The following is an 18,130-nucleotide window of genomic DNA, read 5'->3' on the forward strand; positions in this document are numbered from 1 at the left end:
TGTCATTCCTGGGTCTGTTCCTATTGACTGATTTTTTTTTTCTCTTTCTCAGAGTCATATTTTTCTGCTGCTTTGCATATCTGGCAACTTGTTATTGAATATAGGATATTTTGAACATTTTCTTTAATTATGTAGACATGAAAGCCAGGGGAATATGAGTGTTGGGCTTTGTTCTAGTGTATGGTTAAGTTACTTTGGATCATGCTGACCTTTCCAAATCTTACTTTTGTGCTTTATTTTGGTGGGTCCGCTGCAGCCTTTAAGGCTAATTTAGCTGCACTACTCAGACAATACTCTTCTGAGGACTCCACCCAAGTTCCATGGATTACCAGTTTTTTCCACTCTGACCGGTGAGAAGACAAACTATTCCCAACCTGACTTGAGCTCTGAGAATTGCTTTAGGAAGTTCTTTCCATAGCCATGTGGGGTATTAACCTAGATGTGTGCCAATCAGTACTCAGCAGAGCCTCAGAGGGCTTTCTCTAAAGATTTCAGGAGCTCTTTCTCTCTCCTTTCCAGTCCTTTGCCCCAGGGATTCTAGCTCGCTCAGCCTCCCTGAACCCATCTCCTCACTTGCATGAGACTGTGAGACTGTGAGACTGCTAGGCTTTCTTAGGCTTCTCCTTCCCTGTGGCTTTAAGGCTGTCTCCAGGCAATAATTTGGAGAAAATGTAAAGATCACTTCATTTTTTTTTTTTTTTCTGCCTCATGGGTCACAATCTTGCTCTGGCTATTGTTCAGTGTCAGAAAATACTCATTTTCATATATAAATCTTTCTTTTTCTTCTTCTTCTTTTCTTCTTCTTCTTCTTCTTCTTCTCCTTCTCCTTCTCCTTCTCCTTCTCCTCCTCCTCTCCCTCCCTCTCCCCCTCCTCCTCCTCCTCCTCCTTCTTCTTTTTAACATCAGGAGGACAATTCTCTTGGCTGTTAGTCCCTCATGGGGAGAAACAGAAATCCTAGTATGACTTCTGATTGCCAAACATGTAGACTAATTAAATCCTCTCAGAACCTAACCCGTTTATATTTATATGTGAACTCTGGCCCACACTTAAAAACCTATGTACAACTGAAGCATAAATTCTGGCCATATATTTTGGATTGTGTTATCTCAAAGTAAACCTGGTGGTAAGGATTTATTGCAGAGTAGTTCATTTGGGAGGTGATCTCAGGGAACACGAGTGGAAGAGTGGAGAAGTGAGAGAGGGAAGGGAAAAAACACTAAATGGTGTGTTGTCAACTCACTCACCAGATATACCAAAGGGCTCAATCCTGCAGAGAAACTCGGGGAGGTAGAATATATTTAGTCTAACTCAGAGCTATCACAATTAAGTGAGGCAGCTTGGGTCTATATCTCTCCACTCCTCATTCATCATTTATTGAGAGCTGCTTTTGTGGGTGTTGAATCTCTGAACTTCTGAGTTTGTCCTGCATGCAGTTTGAGCATGTTCCCTGTGGCCAGAGAGAAGCCCTAAGGCAGAGAACTTCAGGTGTTCACAGTGAGCAGCCTTTGTAATGTAGAGGTGAAAACCACGGGGATATAAGTGGGGTACTAATAATGTTACTAGCACCAGACAGAAGGGATGTGAATTAAACTCACTCTAAAGCAGGAGTGCTAGGTCCTCTTCTTTCAACTCAGCAGTTGAAATAGACCTGACTTAATAGATACAGTCTTATATCAATCTTCTCTTCCTTTCATAATAGAGAATGTTTTCTAAGGTTTTATTTCTCAAAAGTACAGCAAACACCTAACTCACAAAGAATGAATAATTCTGTACATTTGGTGTTTCCATATACCTGTACTTTTGACCCTCTAGGTAATGACATTTTGGCACATTAATTTTTTTATAGAAATATATCTACACTTTTTATTGCCTTTTTTTTAAAAGTAGGTTCCACACCCAGCGTGGAGCCCAATGCAGGGCTCAAACTCAAAACCCTGAAATTACGACCTGAGCAGAGATCAAGAGTCAGACGCTTAACCAACTAAGCCACCCAGGCACCCCTTATTGCCTTTTTAAATAGAGGACATGAAGTAGATTTTAGAGTTTGTTGAAGACTCAGTAATTTTATTTAATGTAGTATACTGAAACCATAGACACAGTTATATTTGTACATATGGACAGAAGGAAATTTAGGATAGATGGGCACCTTGGTGGTGGCTTTCTTGACAAAACATTTCATGCTGACTTAGTTTTATGCATTTATACCTTTTTCATGAAAGAAAAGGTGTAGTGTGATAGCCTGGGCAGAGAAACAATAGTGAGTTATGCAAAAATAGTTACGAGATCATAGACCACCACAGCCTTCCCTAAAGTGGTTTTATTGCCCCTCCCACCCCCCAAATCATCTCCTTTGCTGAAGCTGTTCCCACCCTTTGACTTGTCTGAGCTATTAAAAAACATTTATTATTCCTGCATCATAGATACAATTGATTCTAGGAATCTCCTCATTCACGCAAATGCTTTTTCCTCCCAAGTGTCATTGACAGAAGGAAATGAGGATTATGCTTCAACATTTTACGATTTTGTGTCAGATATGTGGAGGGAAGGATTTATTTTCCTAATAGTCATTGAAGTCAATATCATCTTACACTTTTTGGACATCACTCAGTTGCACACATTTATGCACATTCCTCTTAACTTTTTGTTAGAAATAGAATACTAAACACTATTTTTTTAAAAAAAGAATTCTAGTTTATGGGGCGCCTGGGTGGCTCAGTCGTTAGGCGTCTGCCTTCGGCTCAGGTCATGATCCCAGGGTTCTGGGATTGAGCCCCGCATCAGGCTCCCCGCTTGGCGGAAGCCTGCTTCTCCCTCTCCCCTCCCCCTGCTTGTGTTCCCTCTCTGGCTGTGTCTCTCTCTGTCAAATAAATGAGTGAAATCTTTAAAAAAAAAAAAAGAATTCTAGTTTAATAATTTTGCAAGGTTCCTGATTAATTGGCGAACTACATTACAGATACTCTTCAGAATCAGCAACACTGTAAAATCTGAGAAAAAAGTATCATTCTCTGTGGGCTCAATTAGTGAAATAATACTGTGGTTCAGGAAGGTTCAAGAAAAGGTCTGATGACTCTTAACTATAGAGAACAAACAGAGGGGAGGTGGATGGAGGGTGGGTGAAATACGTAAAGGGGGATTAAGAGTACACTTAGCTGGATGAGCATTGAGAAATATAAGTCACTATATTGTAACCTGAAACTAATGTAACCACTGTATGTTAACTATACTGGGATTAAAATTAAAAAAAAAAAGAAAAGTCCTGATGCCATGGTTGTCTTTCCTGAGGGAAGCATGATTACCTTAAGTTCTCTTTCACTGTATGTACAAAAAATGTATAAAATTATTAAGAAAGAAGCTATATGGCTATCCATATATTTATTTACAATTCACTCCCAAATATCTAATTTCATAAGAATTTGTAGCATTAGCTCTTGCAAAATGAATTTTTTTTCCTTCTCCTGCCTTAACCTAAGGACATTTCGTTCCTTAGAGTCCTTTCAGTTTGGAAGTTGGCAAGTACCAGTGGCAGTATAAACTTATGTAGAATGATAGCTGGTACTTAGAAATGAATTATCTGAAAATCTAAAAATTTATGCTGAAATGTTATGATTTGCATTTTTTTTATCCCAGCATCTAGCCTTCTAGTGCCTTGTCTCAGTTTGAAATGCCAAAGCTAAATGCATTTCTTTTTTTTTTTTTTAAAGATTTTATTTATTTATTTGACAGAGAGAGACACAGCAAGAGAGGGAACACAAGCAGGGGGAGTGGGAGAGGGAGAAGCAGGCTTCCCGCCGTGCAGGGAGCCCGATGTGGGGCTCGATCCCAGGACCCTGGGATCATGACCTGAGCCGAAGGCAGACGCTTAACGACTGAGCCACCCAGGCACCCCAAATGCATTTCTTTAAAAAAATGTGTATAGCTCAGTTGACTGCCTTTGCTTAAATAAAACCTTGTACTTTTTCTGTAACTGTTGGGCCAGTGATGGGGTGTGCTTGGATGTCACTCAGAACCATTCATCAGAACATCAGATAGCTGCTCCAGAGTAGACCAGTGTGGTGTGTAGCATGGCTACCTAGAATTGGCTGACTCAGGACCTATAAAGCATTTTTTTTAAAGATTTTATTTATTTATTTGAGAGAGAGAGAGAGAGCGCACAGAGGGAGAGTGAGAGGTGAACTCCCTGCTGAGCAGGGAGCCCGATGTGGGGCTCGATCCCAGGACTCAGATCATGACCTGAGCCGAAGGCAGATGCTTAACGACTGAGCCACCCAGGCGCCCCCTTTAAAGCATTTCAACAGGTGCTTGTTTGCAATACTGATTTCACACAGGTTGGTTCTAAGTCTTGCTAAATTGAATTCTATAAGGGAGAGGTTGTGGGGTTTTTTTTGCTTTTTATATTCCCAGTGCCTAATGTGGTGCTGAGATGTCAATATATACTCAGTGAACAAATGACTTAAATCTCAGATTTTTTCTGATGTGTTCTCTGTCATGCACAGGTGACATCTGACCCAGTTCTCCACTTGTCCGGCCCCGACTTCACTTTGATTAGGCCTCTAGTGACCTTACCTATGTTTGCACTTATGATGCTATGCTGTAGTTTTCCCATTTACGAGTTTTCATTTACCACCAGACTGAATGTTCCTTGAGAGTGGTCACGCTGCCTTGTATATTCTTGCGTCATCAAAGTCTACAATAGTTTACACAATGTCTGATAGACATTTTGCAAGCTAGTCTTTTAACATTTTTAAGAAACATGCAAGTATCTCTTTCTTTTACACATTTACTTTTCACTGCAGGAAGATGAGTCTAATTGATTAAAAAACGAAGGAAAAAGGCCAACTTTTTAAAGCTCCCAGATCTGGTGTGGTGGTTGATGGCTTTGTTCGTTCATTCAGTCAGAATTTATTGGGCTGCTGAGGGCCAGCTGGGTAGCAGGCACTATTCTAGGTGCTGAGGAAACAGCACTAAGTTCAACAGTCTCAAATTCCTGCCTTTATGGATTTATCCCAATGAGCGAAATAGACAATGTAAAACATCTAGTCTACTAATAGTGATAAAGTGCTAAGGAGATGAAATAAAGCTGGGAAAGGGGATACAGGTAACTGGGAGATCGGGTTGACATTTTTGGTAGGGTGGCCATTGCCAGCATCACTGAGAAGGTAACTTTGGGTAAAGAGCTGAGGAAAGAGAGACTGTTGGCTGTGTGCACAACTGGAATAGCATCTCAGGGAGAAGCAGCAGCTGGTAAATCCTCTGGCCAATTCTTAGTTCTCATGGGACTCATCATCCTCCTTAGCAGGTCTTGATGGAGCAGGTCACCCTGCTACCTGCGTCACTCGCCCAGGTTTTCTCTCGTCCAACTGATGGCTCCTTTGCTGGTTTCTCGATCTCATGGTTTTGAAATGTTAGAGTACTTGATAGCTCAATTATCATAATTCTTTTCTTCCCTTTCACATCCTGTACTCGCTCACCCAATCCTGTGGCTAAATACACATAAATAACCCAAATCTGTGTTTCCAACCCTGACTTCTTTGACCATTCTATCCAGTCCTGTATACATAATTAATATCTCATATACACTCATCCCAAATTTATTATATCCAAAATAAAACTTTTCATTTTCAGCCCCACTCTTAATACCTTCTTCCCCTTATTCTTTGTTATTTTAGCAAATGGTATAATTATTCACGTAGTTGCTCAAGCTAAAACTTAGGAGTCTTCCACAATGCCTTTATTCTCTCACAGCTCACAGAAAAACCATTGGCAAGCCCTGTTAGATCTAACTGCAAAATATTTCCCACAAATAGGACTTCTTTCTGCCTTGACAGCTACTTCCTCTACTCTAAGGCATCATCATCTTTTTCTAAAAATACTAAAATAAAGAACAGTATAATAATACAACATGGATTACATATTATAATTATATAATATATTATATATAAAATATATTTGAATGTAATGATAATCTTGGAATATAAGAATGTTATATTTTAGTACAAATAATATGGTTATATATATGTGACTTATATAATGTTATAAACATAAACATGAAAATATAATTTGTCATTATATATTAATATACCCTAGAATATCATTTAATCACACATATATGTGTATCATAACATAAATATAATAATTACCTCCTGAAATTTTTCTCTGTGCTTCCACTCTTATTCTCTGCTTCTGCCTCTTTATAGTTTATTCTCCATACAGCATCTAGAGTCATTCTTTACAAATAAAAATGTGATCATGTCATCTGCAAAAACCTTTAGTGACTTTCCATCCTCCCAGAAGAAAATCACGCCTCCTTGTGATGTGCAGCAGGCCCCACATGATCTAGTCCTTAGCTGCTTTGGGACTCTGTAACCTTCCCTGTCTCTCTCCACTCCCATGCTAAGGGGGTTCTTGCCTCAGGGCTTTTCCTTAGATGCTCTCTTTGCCTGGAGCACTCACTGGGATATCCTTAGTGTTCCTTTGTTTCATTCATGGCTGTCCCAATGTCACATCAACACAGAGGCTATCCCTGATTTCTCTGCCTAAAATGGAATCCTTTAGCAATCTATATCCCCTTGTTTTATTTTATTTGTTTTTAATAGCCTTCATCAGTATACAGCAATATCATGTATATTATTTGATTTTGGGAGTTTATTTTCTGTTGTACAACTAGGGCAGGATCTTTTTTACTTTTATTTTTCACTGCTATATAACATGGTATTTACAGTGGTGCTTGGCACAGAGCAGGTGCTTGATAAATATTTGTAGAATGAATGAATCAAAATCTCTCTTCTGAATTTCCATAGTTTCCTATTTACAGCCTTATCCTAGCACTTAAAAAACTGTATTTTAATTGGAAGTAATATCTCACATTCATTGGACTGTGAGCCCCTGGAAGGAAAAGATTATTAACATTCATCTCTGATTTGCCAATGTTCAGAAAAGAACTGGGCACATAGGGGTACTTCATGAAAGTGTATTGAATGAATTAATGAATTAATGATTACTTAGTCTCATTGTTCCCTAAAGAAGCAATTCAGGGAATCCCTGGTGTTTCCCCAAAGCAGTAGGCTAGTAACATTGTTGTGATTAACTATCTTGCACTAGGTAAAATGCACTCCATTTCTGATTTAGAAAATAGTTGAGTGATAATCTAAAACCATATGCGGTTTTAGACTATAATTTTTAATAGTGAAAAGCATGCAAATTTTTCACGACAGAAAATGCAGAATTTAAGACCGTAAGACAACAAATAGAGAGTTTAGGATCTCAGATTTTGCACAGTTTGACACTGGTCATTGTCTAGTCCAATGCCTTAGTTTATACATGCTGAAGCTGAGGGCCAGAGCTCGGGAGGCGACGAAACTAGAGCTAGAGTTGGGACACCTGGACGGCAGACCAGTTCTTCCAGTTCTTCCCTCACTGTGCCAGTCTTCCATACCTAACTCAGCTTCCTTGATCTGGGTGATCATGTCTCCAGTGGTAACCTCAGAAACTGTACATAGCCTACCTCTTCATTCTCTTGTGTTTTCTTATATGAGATTTTCTTTTCTGTATATTTAGAAACTTCAGCAATTCAATCCAGTGAATTCTTTTTTTATCACAGGAATGTGAACAATGCAGACACAGTAGATCTGATTTTTAGACAAATTTCAAGGTACAGCTTGATTCTAGATATCACCAACATTATTGAAGACCATCCTTAACTTGAATCATTTTGATTATTTCTGATATGACAAAGGGTCACATCACCCTTTAAAAAAAAAGTCACCCTTTAAAAAAAGGTTTAGTTAGATTTGTGCATTAGTATATAATTTGTGGATTAATGGGAGTAATTTTAATGTAAGCATTTGAACAGTGAGAATTGCATTATGCCTGGAATATTTAGGGACAATAAAAATACCTTGACTCTCTTAAGCTTTTTTTAGAACACCTGATGTTTAGAAATGCAGAATAAACCATTACTCACAACTCTTTTCTAAAAGGATGGCAGCGTGTTTCCTATCTGGTGATGAATATTCCTTTTTTTAAATAGGCTTTAACAAAATTTTATTATAGTATTCCCAGAAATACAATCAATTTACTGATTATAAAGCTATACCATTCATGGTTTTCTTTTTTTAATTTTAAGTTTTTATTTTAATTCCCATTAGTTAACATACAGTGTTATATTAGTTTTAGATGTGTAATATAGTAATTCAGTACTTTCATACGGTGATGAATATTCTTAAAAGTACCATACAGAGAGGGGCAAGAATATATTTAGATTACATGTAGAGTTTATGTGGCCCATTTTTGGTAACAAAACAAAAACAACAAAAAGCGAAAAGTTTGTGGGTAAGACATTTTGATAGAAATAGTTTAAAATTAATAGATACTTAGAAAATTTAACACTAGAATCACCTCTAATGCAATTGCAGTGTTTCTATTTGACTATGACAAGCAGAGGCAACACTTTAAAAAAGTTTTTGTTGATTGATTGTAAAGGGGGAATACTGGATTTATTGGTCTATAATCTTAGAAAATGGACTTCGGTATTTTAAGCCTTTCTTGATGATCTTTCCTTGCCCAGCTAGTAAAGTGCTCCTCCTTTGTCCTACTATAACACCTGGAGCAAATCATACTCTTTTCTTCATTGAATTCAAATGGTGTGTTTACACTCTGGTCTTTCCTGAATGCAGCTGAAGTTCCCTGAAGGCAGATATGATTCTCTATTTCTGTTAACAGTGCATTCTACCAAACAGGCTCTAACTCGCTCTCTATCCATCAATTTCCAAATCCTGTGGGTTCAGCCTTTAAATTTCCCTTTCATTAGTCTTTACTGACACCAAGAAGTATCATCAACAAACCAACAGGGTTACTCTGCCTCAGGCTACTCTTAGGTGGAGAGCTGGGAGTGGAGCAGGCTGTAGAGACGAAGACCTCCCTCCCTAACCCATGAGGAGTCCCACACTGCCCTCGTTCAGCATGGCCTTGAGATTAAGAGCAAGAGCTCCGGAGCCAGGCTGCCTGGATTTGAATCTCTGTTGTGCCGTTTACTAGCCCTGCCACTTATTAGCTGTGTGACCTTGGACAAATTTTTTCACTTCTCTCTGCCTCGGTTTCCTCATCTCTAAAATGGGGCTAATCATAGGATTTACCTCATGTGGCTGCTATGAGAATGAAATTAAGTGAGTTAATATATATAAAGCCCTTAGAAAAGTGCCTGGCACAGAGTAAACCCTTCAAGTGTTAGCTGCTGTAGTTATTATTATTCATTACTAGGCAATAATACTGACTTTTTAGGTAGTCATGGGAGAGAACAATAACAGAATCTCTGTGGGAATAAATTGTAAGAACACCTCCCCAAAGCCCTTGGTGAGAGCTACTGCTCTAGGCTAGAGAGCCAATGCTGCCCCAAGCACTGGGCAAGCCAGCTTTAGATCCAAAGGGTGGAAGCAATACAGTTATAATTTACTGCTGTACAGATCAAGGGATACAAACTGACAACTGACAGTGATTTGATTTGTTAGCCCATACAGTTCTTTTTTTTTTTAATTGATGTTACATCTTTTTTTAAAATTTTATTTTATTATGTTATGTTAATCACCATACATTACATCATTAGTTTTTGATGTAGTGTTCCATGATTCATTGTTTGCGTATAACACCCAGTGCTCCATTCAGTACGTGCCCTCTTTAATACCCATCGCCAGGCTAACCCATCCCCTACCCCCCTTCCCCTCTAGAACCCTCAGTTTGTTTCTCAGAGTCCATAGTCTCTCATGGTTCATCTCCCCCTCTGATTTCCCCCCCTTCATTTTTCCCTTCCTACTATCTTCTCTCCCTCTCTTTTTTTAAACGTATAATGTATTATTTGTTTCACAGGTACAGGTCTATGATTCATCAGTCTTACACAATAGTTCTTTAAAAGTAGATGCAACTATATAGATTTTAGGCTTCTCTGAAATTCATGCATGAAGTAACACTGAACTTATATAACTGCTTTCTTCAAATAAGCAAATCTCCAAGTTTTAAGTAGGGAACTGTAAAAAAAATCTCAGAAGTGCTTTTAGAAGATGCGAATTTTGCCTGAAGAATATCCTTTAAGAGAAGATTCCATGATTTTGGTTAAAAATAGCCTCTCACTGGCTTCCTCTAATGCATTCATTCCTACCTTCCAACTTAAATATCTACAAAAACAGAAGGAAACACACAAAGTCACATCAGGAACAAAAACAAGGACTATTTTTGCTAGATTCCAAGGGACTTTCCATTGCAAGACCATGGAAACTAGACTGAGAAAAGCAACAGATAGTCTGCATGGCAAGAAAGAAAGAGCAAAAATCTTGCTCTTCTGAAAGTAGGTATGAAGACCTTTTGTTTCTTTGTTACTTCTCACCCTTGGCAGAAATAAAGATCTACCAACTCAAAAACTGGTTTATAATCCTCCTACAGAGTATATGCACTACATTTTTAGGCAGTCAAATGCTCTTATACACCTGTTACCAGTATATTGTTTCTGTATCACCCAGAGGCTGACTGTGTAGAGACTGAATCAGTGGGGAAAATAGCAAGAATAATACAGGTGGTGAATATTAATTTTAAAATTTTAATATTCACTGAGCTCCTGCTATGGCCAGATGGCTGTTCAAAGGACATTTCACTGGAGGTCTTAGTTTGTTTAAGCCTCACAATAACCTATGAGGCAGGTAATATTACTATTCTATTTACAATTTTCTAGATGAGGGAATAGAGACACAGAGCACTGTGGAGGACAAACTTGAGAAGCACAGCCAAAACAGAGGGAAAGGACAATGAAATGATGATAGCACAGCTGATAAGTGTGGAAACCAGGCAACAATACTCCGACCAAGCATGGAATGGAAATTGTTCAAAGAAGCAAATGAGAAGAATTGAAGTGAAAGCAATAACCTTCCTGAGGTAATGAATGGTCTGAGGATGCGCAACCCTCTGCTAAGGAAGGGGAGGCAGCTGAGCAAGTGGCTAAGAAGTAGTCTTTCTAGATTCAGGTTCTTTCTCTACCACAAGTTGGGTGACCTTGGTGAATTACTTAATTCTTCTAAACCTCTGTTTCTTCATTTGTAAAATGGGGATAACCATGATAGTATGTTCTTCATATGGTTTTTATAAGGATTAAGTGAGCCTTACATGTAAAGTGGTACATAAAACTGTGACACATAATAAGTGCCTAATAAGTGATAGCTATTTTGTCATCATCATTATTATTGTTGTTATTATTAAATGGGTAAAAAGAAAGGGGAGGAGAATTCATGGTCAAGTAATTGGGGAGGTTCTAATTAACTGGGATTGTTTATGGTATGTTTCCTCATAGCCTTCAAGTAGGGAATTCTCAGATTTATTTAACCACAAAACGTCCTTGCTTTTTATTGTTTCTCACTGAATATAAATAATGTCTTGTGGGATACTGGTGTTTTACAGTCTGCAATATGGGAAATGTTCTTTATTTCACACACATTGTACAGAAGAATAGAAAAACAGTCATGACAATGTCTTTCTTTGATGACCTGTACTGCAAACAACTAATCATCAAAGAAAGTGCTTCTAGCTTTACAAAACATCATGAATACATGTCGTTCTCCATTGTACAAAACCACGTATCTAGGCACTCAAACCTTATGATCACTCAATCTTGTCAATGTCATCAGCTTTAACATTGAAAAATTTTCGACATTTTTATAGAACGTTGTAAAAAAATGAGTTAAAATTGGCATAGCTCCAGCCTTCTGGGAGATTTAGTTTACCATATTTTACCATATTATAATTCCTTCAAGTGTTTGTCGTTCACTGCCTACTGTGTCATGGGAACACTATTCACTTGTGTTTTGGCGTTACATCTTTTTTTTTTTTAAAGATTTTATTTATTTTGAGAGAGAATGAGAGAGAGAAAGCACATGAGAGGGGGGAGGGTCAGAGGGAGAAGCAGACTCCCCGCCGAGCAGGGACTCGATCCCGGGACTCCAGGATCATGACCTGAGCCGAAGGCAGTGGCTTAACCAACTGAGCCACCCAGGCGCCCGGCGTTACATCTTTCTAGTGCTCCTTATTTTGGTGTCAGAGTGATAACTGAATGAACATAAAAAAACACATTATTCAGAAGTTTTGTTTTATTTTTTCCTTCCAGCACTGCTGGTAGGTTCTATTAATCAGTTTTTGTTTTATTTGATGTTTCTGTGTCAGATGGCCTACCCTACATGGCTTTCCACAACTGGGCATGGGGTTTATTCAGAGAGAAGTTAATGAGCTTCTGTAGGAATTATTCCCACTGTATCCCTAAGCTGGGTTGGGGAAATACAATTAAGATTAATCAGACTGAGATGCACATCACATGCAATCTGCTGAGGAGATTGCAATGAAAGAAATCTCACCCTTTAATATAGCTAGGTAGGCAGATACAATTCATTACATTTATGCTAATTGTCTTTATTGAAAGAAAAAAATAAGATTTCCTATATCTTTTTTCTTAATTCATGTATAATTGACATCTGACATTATATTAGTTTCAGGTGTACAACATAATAATTCGTATTTGTATACATTGTGAAATGATCACCACAATAAGTCCAGTTACCATCTGGCACCATACAGAGTTACATTTTTTTTTTTCTTATGATGAGAACTTTCAAGATCTGCTCTCTTAGCATCTTTCAAATATGCAGTACAATATTATTGACTATAGTCACCATGCTGTGCATTACATCCCCACAACATTTACTGTATAACTGGAAGTTTGCACCTCAACTTGTGTCTTTATGACAAGCAGGAAGTACCGTCAAGAAGCCAAGCACAGAGGTTTAAATTCCCACAGAGCCCGGGAAAGGAATGCCATCCACCCTCCTAGAAGTTCATACTTCAAAGAAATTGCTCTGAGGTCTCTGAGAAATGCATTCCTGGGATGTAGAACCAGTGTGAGGTTTATTAATCTTTTAAAAAATGTATATACATCTCAAAAAGACAGAGAAAGCATTTGATCAAGTTTTCTAAGGTAAATGCTAAAGGGAGGGGGAGGAGTACTCTTCTCTTTGGCACTAGGGAAAAATTAAGTGTTTTTTTTTAGAACTGTATTTACTCTTGCAATTTCTCATTTTTGCTACTGCTTTATAGTTGTGCTATAGTTTTTTAATTATCTCCATTTCTGTTTCACCTTTTTCTGAGCAGTTTGCAGGTGCATAAGTATCTAGCAAGTCCATAGTAAAATACAAAACCAAGCAATTATCAGAATTACAATAGGATGAATTTTATTTATTATTATTATTATTTTTTGTTAACATATAATACATTATTTGTCCCAGGGGTACAGGTCTGTGATTCATCCGTCTTATACAATTCACAGTGCTCACCATAGCACATACCCTCCCCACTGTCCATCACCCAGCCACCCTGTCCCTCCCACCCCCCTCCACTCCAGCAACCCTCAGTTTGTTTCCTGAGGTTGAGAGTCTCCTATGGTTTGTCACCCTCTCTGGTTTCATCTTGTTTCATTTTTCCCTCCCTTCCTCTATGATCCTCTGTCTTATTTTCTCAAATTTCTCATATCAGTGAGATCATATGATAATTGTCTTTCACAATAGGATGAATTTTAAAAATTAATACAATGTTCACAATGAGGGAATATCTTTAAATATATGACACTAATGGTATGATTCTTAATCAGAATTTTTGATTCTTGATTAGCAGTGCATAGCATTGTACATTTTCATTGTACATTACATTCACAAATGCTAGTGGAGACTTTTGCTTGTGCTTTCATATGATTAACTATTTCAGTATTGTTTTGTAGTTTCTAATGAAACCTTATCCAATCCAAGTTTGTAATCTAATAATCTGAATTTTTAATTAAGAGTTTTTCTTATAAGGCCTAATGAATTTCTCCTGAGGTCTCATCAATCATATAAGTAATATTGCATTTACGTGGTAATCTAGGCCTTTCAGTAATTATTCTATCCTCCCAAATAATTTTTCCAACATGCAAAACACAAAGATACCCATGGCTGTTCTCTAGTATCAAAGTCTTATTATGAGGCACCACTGAAGGATACAGATTGGACTTCTAGTGTTTAATGTATAATGAGTTGTCTTGAGAGCAAATGCAAACTGGGCCATTTTTTTTGCATCGTTCTAATCAATAGTTGCATTGTCCATTAAATCTCCATGAATAGTGGACCTCCGCCTTTGTTTGCTCTCCATCCTGGGCCTGGAGAGAACTTGCATGATGGACAATTGGGATACGGTGAAATAACTGTGGGTCCTTCCTCAATAAGCCTACATTCCGATAGGGTTTCCTTTCCCTTTAACTTAGTGTCTTAAACACCAACTCAAGAAACTTCATTCCTTTTTAGTAAAAGTGTAATCTGAGGACAGTGTTTTCAGAAGAAGACTCAGGACACCTCTCCTCACAGACTTAGCAGTATCAGGGCACACACACAGCATGTTTGTGGTTGGCCACAAATAAGAGAACCCAGCATTTACAAACTTGAGCAGCAAGGCAATTTGTTGGAAGGGCATACAATGGCTCACAGAGCAGCAGGAACACTGGAGTTAGGGGGGCATGGGGAAGATGACTAGCAAAAAAGAGGTAGGCAGCTGAGAGCACGGCCTGATTTCCATCCGGGGAGTTTGTCTGGAGTGCTGGGCCTGGGAACTTTTTGCTTGCTTGATTCTGCTAATGCTGCCCCTTCACACATTATACTTTCAGGAGTCAAAATTTCAGTCACAAGTATCTGATCAACTGGAGCCATCCTCCAGTAATGTCAGCTCCATTATAGTAAGAGAGTAAAGGGAGAGAAAGAGTTATCCCTCTTTGCCTTCTAGAGTGGGAGATGTCACTCTGCCTCCAAACTTCTGTCAAATGGTGCTCACTTTATGTACACTGTTCTAAGTAGCTTTGCATATATTAATTCATTTATTCTTTTTTTTTAAAGATTTATTTATTTATTTGAGAGAGCGAGAATGAGAGAAAGTACATGAGAGGGGGGAGGGTCAGAGGGAGAAGCAGGCTCCTTGCTGAGCAGGGAGCCCGATGCGGGACTTGATCCTGGGACTCCCGGATCATGACCTGAGCCGAAGGCAGTTGCTTAACCAACTGAGCCACCCAGGCGCCCAATTCATTTATTCTTACAGCAACTCTATGGGGCAGATATTATTTTCCCCATTTGTAAAGGAACTGGGCACAAGAAGTTAATTTATTTAATTTAATTTTTAAATTTAAATTTTATTTTTTAGATGTAGTTTGCCCCAGTCACACAGTAAGTGGTAGAGAGAGAATCTGAAGCTAGGCACTCAGGTTGCCGAATGAGTGCCCTTCTCAGTACTGGTCAGCCTTACCAAAGACAAGTGTTCAGAGGTTTTACTATAAAGAAAAGGAAAGAAAGACAGAAAAAGAGAAAATAACAAATCAAATCAACAGCAAAACAACAATCAAATGTTTGATTTGTTTGGTGATAAAATATGTAATTTCAATTTTTCTCTATTTTTTTTTAAGATTTTATTTATTTATTTGAGAGAGAGAGAATGAGAGACAGAGAGCATGAGAGGGAGGAGGGTCAGAGGGAGAAGCAGACTCCCTGCCGAGCAGGGAGCCCGATGCGGGACTCGATCCCGGGACTCCAGGATCATGACCTGAGCCGAAGGCAGTCGCTTAACCAACTGAGCCACCCAGGCGCCCAATTTTTCTCTATATTTTATGTATTGTAAATTCATGTGTTTTTTAAACATGTAATTTTGATATAATGTTATATTTATAGGAGATTTGCAAAGACAGTACAGTTTCCATATGTAGTCTTCACTCAGCTTCCCTGCAGTTAACACTTCACATAGCCATAGAAGAATGAACAAAACAAAGAAATTACCAGTGACCCATCACTATTAACAAACTACAGACTTTAAACAATTTCCTGTTTTTCCACTAATGTCCTTTTTCTGTTCCAAGGTCCAGTCCAGGATCCTATATTGCATTTACTTACCATGTATGTCTCCTTACCTCCAATCTGTGCCAGTTCCTTGTGACTTTGATACTTTGAATGAATAATGGTTAAGTATTCTGTAGAACATTCTTCAATTTGGGCTTGTTGATGTTTTCTTACGATTCGATTAAGGTTATGAATTTGGAGGAAGAATGCCCTTTCTGGTGCATTCTATCAGGGAGTTATATAATATCAATATGTTATATTATTAGGATTTTAACATTGATTACTTGGTTATGGTGGCTCTGTTTTATTTTTTAATCATAGTTTTTCTTTACTTTTAATAATATTGCTAAGTTAACATTTCCAATATTTAGTAGATTTTATTTATTTTTTATTGCAGGTTTTCTTATATTGCAAAACTCATGTGGATTTCTAGACCACGTATAACTAAGACTCTTGCTCTTCAGTAACCAAGTTCTTGTGATTTAGAACATAATCTGTTCCTTAAGCCACACATAACTAAATGCTCCATCTGATGTGTAATAAGCTAAGTGAAAGATGAGCAGTCCACTCTGTCCATGGTTTGGAGTAAACTCTATAGCCAAAGGCAATCCTTATTCTGATACCAAATGTAGTACCACACTAGGGAGTTACTGAATTATAGTCAATTCTATTTAATGAGTATCCAGGCCATTTCTTTTGCTGTTCTTGAAAGCTACATTTGTTAGTAAGGCCTTGAGGCCAGTTTGCCTATTAGCTTAGGTTTTTTGAACAATTCTCCATACATAAAATTGTACATCTGTCATTTGATATGTGTAAAATGTGCTAAAATAGTGATGTAGACAAATTATTGTTAAAGAAAACCATTTTGCAGTTGTCCCTGTGTAAGCCCATGATCTTTTGTAATTTGTACACTTTGCTTATAGCTGAAGTACATATTTAAAAACCATTGTGATTTTATACTTTCATGTTTCATATATATTTACACAATGAATTTTATATGTTTAATATAATTTATTATTATTTAAACTCTTTCTTCCTTATACTAGAGAGCCAATCTGTAAACTGTTCTAATTTTTTGCCACTTTAGGAGTACTATTACATGTTGTTTGTGTGTGTGTGTTTGTTTCCTCTTCAAGATAAATAGTAACATCTGCTCTAGGCCTCCAACAGACAGTGAAAAAAAATGTTTTTGAAAATATGGAGTGCTTCACAAATTTGCGTGTCATCCTTGCTCAGGGGCCATGCTAATCTTCTCTGTTGTTCTAATTTTAGTATATGTGCTGCCAAAGCGAGCACGACAGTGAAAATTTTTAACGTTTGGTAAGCTATTTGTTAAAATGAAATATAAATGGGTGATAATGACAATGTGGCTAAGAATAGAAAAAGAATAAAAGTACATACTCATGATAGGTTAGTGTTTAGTGTGCTACAGTTCTAGCAATGCTCTTATATTTATTAACTTGGAACATGGTAATCTTGTTATTTAGTACCTCATCCTTGTGTATTTTGCTTTTGCAAAAAGAACTTAGCATTTTAAAAAGTTACCTTCCGCTTAGACATATAGTCACATAATCATTAGTTTTTATCTCAATGCTTAGGCACTTTAAAGAGCATCTTAGTAATCTTAGTATTAAGTTTGTTATATGATTACCTTAAAACAATTTTATTAGTTTTTCACTGCTAAGAGCTAGTATGGAATCCTAGAACCCTGGCTTTTGACCTTAACATTAATATGTGAGAAATCATAAGAATTAAAACAAACAAACAAAAAATAAAATAAAAAGGGAAAAGCTGGTTTGTAGATACATCATTTGTGGCCTATCCTGGAAAGTAAACTGAGGTTTGTTTGTTTGTTTTCAGGTGAGTGTGGGGAAGTGAGAGAAACCATTTGGCAGCAGCAAGCAGGATATGAAATTAGAAATTAAATATTTCCATAGATCCTTTCAGGTTTCTGGGCAGCTCAAAGGGCTCTTACTCACAGAGAGCATGCATTGGTGGTGTGCCGGAGCTGGTATGTACCTGCTTGCAGGAACCAGTTGTTAAATTCTAAGGAGTTTTGTCACCCAGTTATTAAACATAGCCATTATTCAAAATCTAAATGTATAAACTCGCAATTAAATACTATTAAAGAAAAAGGTAATAAAAACTCAAAACTCATCATTTCCTAATTTTTAAGTTATGCTTGAGTATTGTTAATTATTTAATTTAT

The 18,130-nt window shown here is 37.6% G+C and overlaps 1 protein-coding gene and 1 non-coding gene across 2 annotated transcripts in view; one reads left to right on the forward strand and one right to left on the reverse strand.

Annotated features, from left to right (window-relative positions):
* The window catches only part of MAPK10 (mitogen-activated protein kinase 10), a 324,165-nt gene that overhangs the window by 56,631 nt on the left and 249,404 nt on the right, over positions 1-18,130 (forward strand). The gene's annotated exons all lie outside the window — the stretch shown is intronic.
* On the reverse strand, positions 17,113-17,217 carry LOC123324147. Its single transcript, XR_006539639.1, has one exon. It is a non-coding gene; the product is annotated as a U6 spliceosomal RNA (small nuclear RNA).

This window comes from Neomonachus schauinslandi, chromosome 2 (assembly GCF_002201575.2).
Source record: "Neomonachus schauinslandi chromosome 2, ASM220157v2, whole genome shotgun sequence".
In the NCBI taxonomy this organism is placed as follows: Eukaryota; Metazoa; Chordata; class Mammalia; order Carnivora; family Phocidae; genus Neomonachus; species Neomonachus schauinslandi.